Raw genomic sequence first — 8,563 nt, 5'->3', positions numbered from 1 at the left:
TTGTTCTTCCTGCCAAAGTGAACAACTTCACATTTTCCCACATTAAACTCCATTTGCCAGATCTTTGCCCACTCACTCAGCCTATCTATATCCATCTTCAACCTCCTCATGTCCTCTTCACAACATACTTTCCTGCCTATCTTTGTGTCATCTGCAAATTTAGCTGCCATGTCTTCGCTCCCCTCATCTAAGTCATTGATGTAAATCATAAAAAGTTGAGGCCCCAGCACAGACCCCTGCGGGACTCCACTCGTCACATCCTGCCAGTCAGAAAAAGACCCATTTATGCGTACTCTCTGTTTTCTGCCATCCAGCCGATCTTCTACCCATGTTAATATGTTACCCGCTACACCTTGCGCTTTGATGTGGCGCCTTATCAAATGCCTTCTGGAAATCCAAGTGCAGTACGTCTACAGGCTCCCCTTTATCCATTTCGCATGTTACTCCTTCAAAAAATCCCAATAAATTGGTGAAACATGATTTTCCTTTCATAAAACCATGCTGACTTTTCCCGATTGCCTTGAGCTCTTCTAAGTGCCCAGCTATAACCTCCTTAATGATCAATTCTAATAACTTCCCCACGATAGACATCAGGCTAACTGGCCTATAGTTTCCTGTTTTCTGCCTCCCTCCCTTCTTGAATAGAGGGGTTATATTTACTACTTTCCAGTCTGATGGAACCTTTCCAGAATCTAGCGAATTGTGGAAAATTAACACCAGCGCATTGACTACCTCATTAACCACCTCTTTTAAGACCCTAGGATGTAGTCCACTGGGGCCTGGAGGAGATTTGCCAGCCCGCAGCTCCATCAATTTGCTCAGTATCGTTTCTCCGGTGATAGTAATTTCACCAAGTTCCTTGTTCCTTTTCACCTCCTGATTTGCAGCTATTACTGGAATGTTTTTTGCATCCACTGTAGCGAACACAGAAGCAAAATATTTGTTCATTTCTTCCACGGTTTCCTTATTCTCACGTGATGAACCACTCCCACTGTCATATCCAGAATAGCTATGCATCAGCGCACAAAATGGGCCCTTAACTGACTTGTTGGTCTCATGGTCTTGTTTCAAACTAAGCTCCAATCATAATTTTTTATTTATTCATTCACAGGATGTGAGCTTCACTGGCTGGGTCAGCATTTATTGCCCTAATTTCCCTTGAGAAGGTGGTGGTGAGCTGCCTTCTTGAGCCACTGCAGTCCATGTGGTGTAGGTACACCCACAGTGCTGTTAGGGAGGGAGTTCCAGGATTTTGATCCAGCGACAATGAAGGAACGGCCGATATATTTCCAAGTCAGGAAGGTGAGTGACTTGGAGGGGAACTTGCAGGTGGTGGTGTTCCCATCTATCTGCTGCCCTTGTCCTTCTAGAAGGTAGCGGTCGTGGGTTTGGAAGGTGCTGGTTAAGGAGCCTTGGTGAATTCCTGCAGTGTAGCTTGTAGGTGGTACACACTGCTGCTACTGTGCATCATCGGTGGTGGAGGGATTGAATGTTTGTGGATGGGATGCCAATCAAGTGGGCTGCTTTGTCCGGGATGGTGTCAAATGTCAAGTGGAGAGTATTCCACCACACACCTGGCTTGTCCCTTGTAGATGGTGGACAGGTTTGTGGAGTCAGGAGGTGCAGGATTCCCAGTCTCTGACCTTCTCATGAGGCCACATTATCTATGTGGCTAGTCCAGTTCAGTTTCTGGTCAATGGTAATTCCCAAAATGTTGATAGCAGAGGATTTAGTGATGGTAATGCCATTGAATGTCAAAGTCCAATAGCTAGATTCTCTTGTTGGAGATGGTCATTGTCTGACACTTGTGTGGCGCGAATGTTACTTGCCACTTGTCAGCCCAAGCCTGGATATTGTCCAGGTCTTGCTGCATTTGGACATGGATTGCTTCAGTATCTGAGGAGTTGCGAATGGTGCTGAACATTGTGCAATCATCAGCAAATATCCCCACTTCTGACCTCATGATGGAAGGAAGGTCATTGATTAAGCAGCTGAAGATGGTTGGGCTGAGGACACTACCCTGAGGAACTCCTGCAGAGATGTTCTGGAGCTGAGATGATTGACCTCCGACAACCACAACAATCTTCCTTAATGCTAGGTATGACCCCAACCAGTGGAGAGTTTTGCCCCTGATTCCCATTGACTCCAGTTTTGCTAAGGCTCCTTGATGCCACACTCAGTCAAATGCTGCCTTGATGTCAATGCCAGTTGCTCTCACCTCACCTCTTGTTTGAGGTGAGGTGAGTCTATGTTTGAACCAAGGCTGTAATGATGTCAGGAGCTGAGTGGCCCTGGTGGAACCCAAACTGGGCATCAGTGAGCAGGTTATTGCTAAGCAAGTGCCACATGATAGCACTGTTGGTGATCCCTTCCATTACTTTACTGATGATGGAGAGTAGACTGATGGGGCGGTAATTGGCTGCATTGGATTTGTCCTGCTTTTTGTGTACAGGACATACCTGGGCAATTTTCCACATAGCCGGGTAGATGCCAGTGTTGTAGCTGTACTGGAACAGCTTGGCTAGGGGCGCAGCACATTCTGGAGCACAAGTCTTCAGTCCAATTGCTGGAATATTGTCAGGGCCCATAGCCTTTGCAGTATCCAGTGCCTTCAGCCGTTTCTTAATATCACGTGGAGTGAATCAAATTGGCTGAAGACTGACATCTGTGATATTGGGGACCTCTGGAGGAGGCCGAAATGGATCATCGACTCGGCACTTCTGGCTGAAGATTGTCGCAAATGCTTCAGCCTTATCTTTTGTACTGCTGTGCTGGGTTCCCCCATCATTGAGGATGGGGATATTTGTGGAGCCTCCTCCTCCATTGAGTTGTTTAATTGTCCACCACCATTCACAACTGGATGTGGCAGGATTGCAGAGCTTAGATCTGACCCGATGGTTGTGGGATTGCTTAGCTCTGTCTATCACTTGCTGCTTAAGCTGTTTGGTGCACAAGTAGTCCTGTGTTATAGCTTCACCAGGTTGACACCTCATTTGTAGGTATGCCTGGTGCTGCTCCTGGCATGCCCTCCTGCACTCTTCATTGAGCCAGGATTGATCCCCTGGCTTGATGGTAATGGTAGAGTCAGGGATATGCCGGGCCATGAGGTTACAGATTGTGTTTGAGTACAATTCTGCTGCTGCTGATGGCCCACAGCGCCTCATGGATGCCCAGTCTTGAGTTGCTAGATCCGTTCGAAATCTGTCCCATTTAGCACGGTGGTAGTGCCACACAACACGATGGAGGGTATCCTCAATGTGAAGGCGGGACTCTGGATTGCTAGTCTGGTGACAATACTCCTAAACCACCACCTCCCCTATGGGAGGAGCTATGTCTTTCACCAGTGCGATCAGTTTGTTGCTGTGCCCTCTTCCAGACCCACAACTTTCCGTGAACTCTGAACTCCTCTGATTCTGGCCTTTTGTGCATCTCCAAAAGACAGCCAGGCCTTTAGCTGCTCAGGCCCTAAGCTCTGGACATCCCTCCCTAAACACCTCCACCTCTCTCTCACTCTTGCTCTCTATCTCTCTCCTTTCATTCCTGAAATATAAAAGGTTCAGGGTGTGTGGCAATCTGAGGTGTAATACACCTTTAAGAGACTGTGAGCAGATTGACCACGTGACTGTAAGACCCAATAGCTGGGTAGGGCGGGCAACAATGTTCATGTTAGTCTAGAATAGGGTCTAGCCTGGAGAAGCACACATCACGTTAGTGCTCTGTTATTAGTGTAAATAAATGGCATGTGCTTCATTGCATATTGATCTCTGCGTCTGCCGTAAGTTGCAATCAACTCACACGCTGACAGATAAGCATGCAACTCGTTCACGAGCAAAGTGACCCTGTAGCAAAACATAACAGGGGGTTATTTGGTTGAGGGTTGTAAGATCTTTAAAAGGATTGATAGAGTGGATAGGATGTTTTTCTCCTGGTCGGCCAGCCTAGGACAACAGGGGTCATAAACTTAAACTCAGAGCCAGGCCTTTCAGGAGAAGCAGCTGGGAAACATTTCTTCACCCAGAGGGTATGCAGAGCTCTCTCCCGCACAAAGCAACAGATGCTAGCTCAATTAATAACGTAAAACCTGAGACTGATCTACGGTGGCCAAGGGTTACCGAACTAAGGCCAGGGTTGGCGGAGTCGGGGTGCGGATCAGCCGTGATCTCATTGAATCACCGAATCACAAGAGCGTTAACGGTGCAGAAGAAGGGCCATTCAGCCCATCGCGCCTGCACCGGCTCTCAAAATGAGCACCGCGGGGCAGAATCTTTCGCCCCACGGGCGGCCGTGTGTGCCCGACCCGAACGGGAATGAAACAGTGCGCGGTGGGGGGGGGGTGTGGGCGAGCGTCCCCGAGGTCATGGCGCACTCTGGCGATCTTTGGGTCGGCGGGCGCAGCAGCGAGAGGCAGCAGCGCGCCCGCCGACCGTTAAAGAGGCACGCTACGGCCCTTAAACAAGCGATCCATTTGTATTGTTCACTGCCCGCTCAGCCATTCAGTTGGCGGGCGGGCGAATGGGCCAGGCGACCTTTGCACTTTTTAACGAAACCCCATCCACGGGCGGGATCAGGTTTCCAACGGGGTTTACTACAAAAATAAATTTTTTTTTAATTTTAACATCATTCTTAACATGTCCCTCTTCATGTGACTGAGTCACACGTGGGGATACGTTTATATTATTTGTTAAATATTTATTTTTCCTTTTAAAATTCTTCGGCTCCCTGAGGCGGCTCTGTGCCTTCCGGGAGCTGTCAGTGCACGTTCCCCCCTCGCACACGCGCAGACTTCAGCGCTCGCGCTCCTCCCGCCCCCTACACACCAGCAGCGCCAAGGCTGTTCGCGCGCATTTCCCGCCAGCCGGCCGGCCTTTAATTGGTCAGCCAACCGTGAAATCTCGGTCGGAGCCCGATCGCGGGCAGCTGTCCCTCTCTCGTGGCTGTTGCCGGGCAGACGTGCCCGGCTAGGGGAAGATCCTGCCCTATGGCTGAGTGCCATTCTCCTGCCTTTTCCTTTTCCCCGTACTGTTATGACTGGGATAGATAGGTTCTTGATTGGTAAGGGGATCAAAGGTTACGGGGAGAAGGTGGGAGAATGGGGTTGAGAAACTTATCAGCCATGATTGACTGGCGGGGCAGACCCAATGGGCCGAATGGCCTAATTTCTGCTCCTATGTCTTATGGTCTTATGGGATGGGAGGAGTGCATGAATTATCAAGCCCCACTACTCCACAGGCCATTTAACCTTTAACTTAAATGTTTAATTTGCTCAGCGCAATGGCCAATTGTTTACCTATACCCCTAGCACCCAGAGGGAAAGAGACTCTAACCAGGCTTCTTTCAAAAACTCAGAACGATTAATTTATTATACAACAAAACTCCTTCTCAAGTACCCTGTAGGTCAGGTGATGGCTTGGAAGCGGCCTGCTTGTTGACAGTTCCAAGGTCAACTCATGACCTTCTTTAAAACAAAATCCCAGGTTAGCATCCAGATCATGCCAGGTCTTTCCATTTTGTAAAAGGAAACTTCAGCCTTGAGAGATATGATTCTGATGGCACCCCTGCACATTGTTTCCATTTAAATAATCATCCAATGCCCTCTTGAATGCCCCGATTGAACCTGCCTCCACCACACTTCCAGGCAGTGCATCCCAGACCCGAACCACTCGCTGTGTGAAAAAGTTCTTTCTCACGTCACACTTCCTTCTTTTGCAAATCACTTTAAATCTGTGCCCTCTCGTTACTGATCCTTTCACGAGTGGGAACAGTTTCTCCCTATCTACTCTGTCCAGCCCCCTTATGATTTTGAACATCTCTATTAAATCTATTAGCCTTCTCCTCTCCAAAGAGAACAGTCCCAACCTGGTCAATCTATCTTCAACTGAAGTTTCTCATCCCTGGAGCCATACTTGTAAACCTCTTCTGCACTCTCTCCAATGTGTTCACATCCTTCCTATCGTGAGGCACCCAGAACTGTACACAATACTCCAGCTGAGATCTAACAAGTGTCTTAATTAAATTCAGCATAACTTCCTTGCTCTTGTACTCTAGGCCCCTATTAATAAAGCCCAGGATACTGTATGTTTTATTAATTGTTCTCTCCACTTGTCCTGCCACCTTCAATGGTCTATGCACATACACACCCAGGTCCCGCTGCTCCTGCACACCCTTAAGAATTGTACCCCTTACTTCATATTGTCTCTCCATGTTCATCTACCAAAATGCATCACCTCACATTTCACATTGAACTTCATCTGTCACCCATCTGTCCACTCCACCAACTTGTCTATGTCCTTTTGAAGTTCTACACTGTCCTCCTCACAGTTTATAATGCTTCCAAGTTTCGTATCATCTGCATGGTGGAATGGTGGAATAGGCTAGAGGGCCTGAATGGCCTCTTCCTACTCCTATGTTCCTCCTTATAAGGCACTCCTTAAGACCTGTCTTTGACAAAGCTTTCGTCCACCTGCGCAGAGCTCTGGTTAGATCCCTTCTGGGGTACTGCAGTCAGTTCTGGGAACCACACCTCAGCCAAGATATACTGGCCATGGAGAGGGTGCAGGGCAGATTCACTAGAATGACAGCAGGGATAAGATAGAAAGTGTGTGCAGGCAAGGAAATCAAGTTTCATAGGCTAGCCTCGCATATAGAAGGTTGAGCGCTGATTTGAGGTGTTTAAGATAATGAAAGGATTTAGTAAGGTAGATAAACTATTTAGTCTGGTGTGAGGATTCCAGAGCAAGGGGCAAAGCCTTAAAATGAGAGTCAGGCCACTCAGCGGCGTTGTCAGGAAGAACCTCTTCATCAAAGGGTCGTGGAAACCTGGAAATCTCTCCTCAAAAAAGTTGTTGAAGGTGGAAGTCAACCGAAATTTTCAAAACTGAGATTGATAAGTTTTGTTCAGTCAGTGTTCAAGGTTTGCAGAATCGGGGCAGATAAATGGACCGATGGTGCAGATCAGCCATGATCTAACCTACAGGCTGAGGGACAGAGGCCATGTTCCTAATTACTTTTCCATTTGCAGAGTTTATCAAGTGGGAATGTTTTCTGGTGCTTTTACACATTTCTATTTTTGGAATGTTGAACGCAAAGTAAATAATACAGCTCCATTTGATTGTCAGACACTTCATTCTAGGGCATGGGCTCAACATCACCAACAACAATGAAGTCTTTCATGCATGGTATCAGATGGTAGGATCTAATTATTGTTGACAATGTAAAGCAAAAGGAGCCACACCCTAGTATGTGTTATTTGTGGTTTTGAGGAATGTATCAGTGTGCCCTCAGCGGAATAACAAGCAGTGACTCATGCCTGTGACTCCACCGTGTGCCTATCAGAGAGAGGGCAGAACTTTACCAGCCTCGGAGAAACAGTTTGGAAATTTAGAGGACAAAAGCATTGGGCTGGCTCCCTCACGTGTTCCCCACTTCCTCGTGCTTTTCCCACAGGTGGCTTCAGGGAGAGGGCGGCTCTACCCCTCTCTCCCCCCCCCACACACCACCCCACCGACGCCCGAGGCACGTTAGCAGCCATTTTTAGAAGGGGTTTGAATATAGCCAGTAGCGTTCCCCCCCCCACCCCGCTTTATGTGCAGCTCGTCGCTTCACAGAAGGCGAGAGCACAGCAGGAGGTCAGAGCACCATAAGATTCATGTTCCCACGTTCACTCCGGAGGACCACTTTGGCAATCTGCAGCCTGCAAAGGTGCACAAATCTCTGTGATCCACCTGTAGATGGATCCACTGGATAGTACTGAGCGTGAGGGATTGGCTGATGCTCCCATCTTCAGTATCACACCTCTATCTTGTGTCATCCAGAGTACAATGTGTGGTTTTCACCACCTTACTTAAGGAGGGGCATGCTTGCATTGGTGACGGTGCACCTAGAGTACTGTGTGCAGTTTTGATCTCCTTACTTAAGTCCTTGCATTGAAGGCAGGTCCACTAGGGTGATCTCTGGGGTGAAGGGGTTGCCTTATGGGGAGAGGTTGAGCAGGTTGGGCCTGCACTCATTGGAGTTTAAAAGAATGAGTGGCGACCTTACTGAAACATATAAGATTCTGAAAGTCTTGATAAGGTAGATACGGTCTTGTGGGGGAATCTAGGACTAGGGAGCACAGTTTCAAAATAAAGGTCAAATCAGCCATGATCTTATTGAATGGCAGAGCAGGCTTGAGGGGCCGAATGGCCTACTCCTGCTCTTCAGCCTTCACAGTGGAGCTGTCAGCTGTGCTTCACTTCGGGCACTCGGGTTGACCCTCCGGCATCACTGGGCTGCCTGAGCACGGAGGAACATTACACTGCCTGCTCTAAAATTAAGCCAGCGGGCGTTCTATGATGCTGTGGTCTCAATGTTGATGCTCTCGATTTTGGCAAAGAAACAGAGATCCCCTGCAAAGCTTTCTCCTTACACTTATAATTCAGCTTTGTTTCTGATAAGGTTAGCATTAGGGAGTTCATTGCTAACGCAACTCTGTTCTACTCTGGGAGAGTGTTTCCCATATTTTTAATAACATGCGCATACCCAGCGAAACACTTCCACACAGCAGAATCCCAGCAGACGGCTCATA

Source organism: Cetorhinus maximus, chromosome 4 (assembly GCF_964194155.1).
Source record: "Cetorhinus maximus chromosome 4, sCetMax3.hap1.1, whole genome shotgun sequence".
Lineage (NCBI taxonomy): Eukaryota > Metazoa > Chordata > Chondrichthyes > Lamniformes > Cetorhinidae > Cetorhinus > Cetorhinus maximus.
This window is presented reverse-complemented; position numbering follows the sequence as displayed.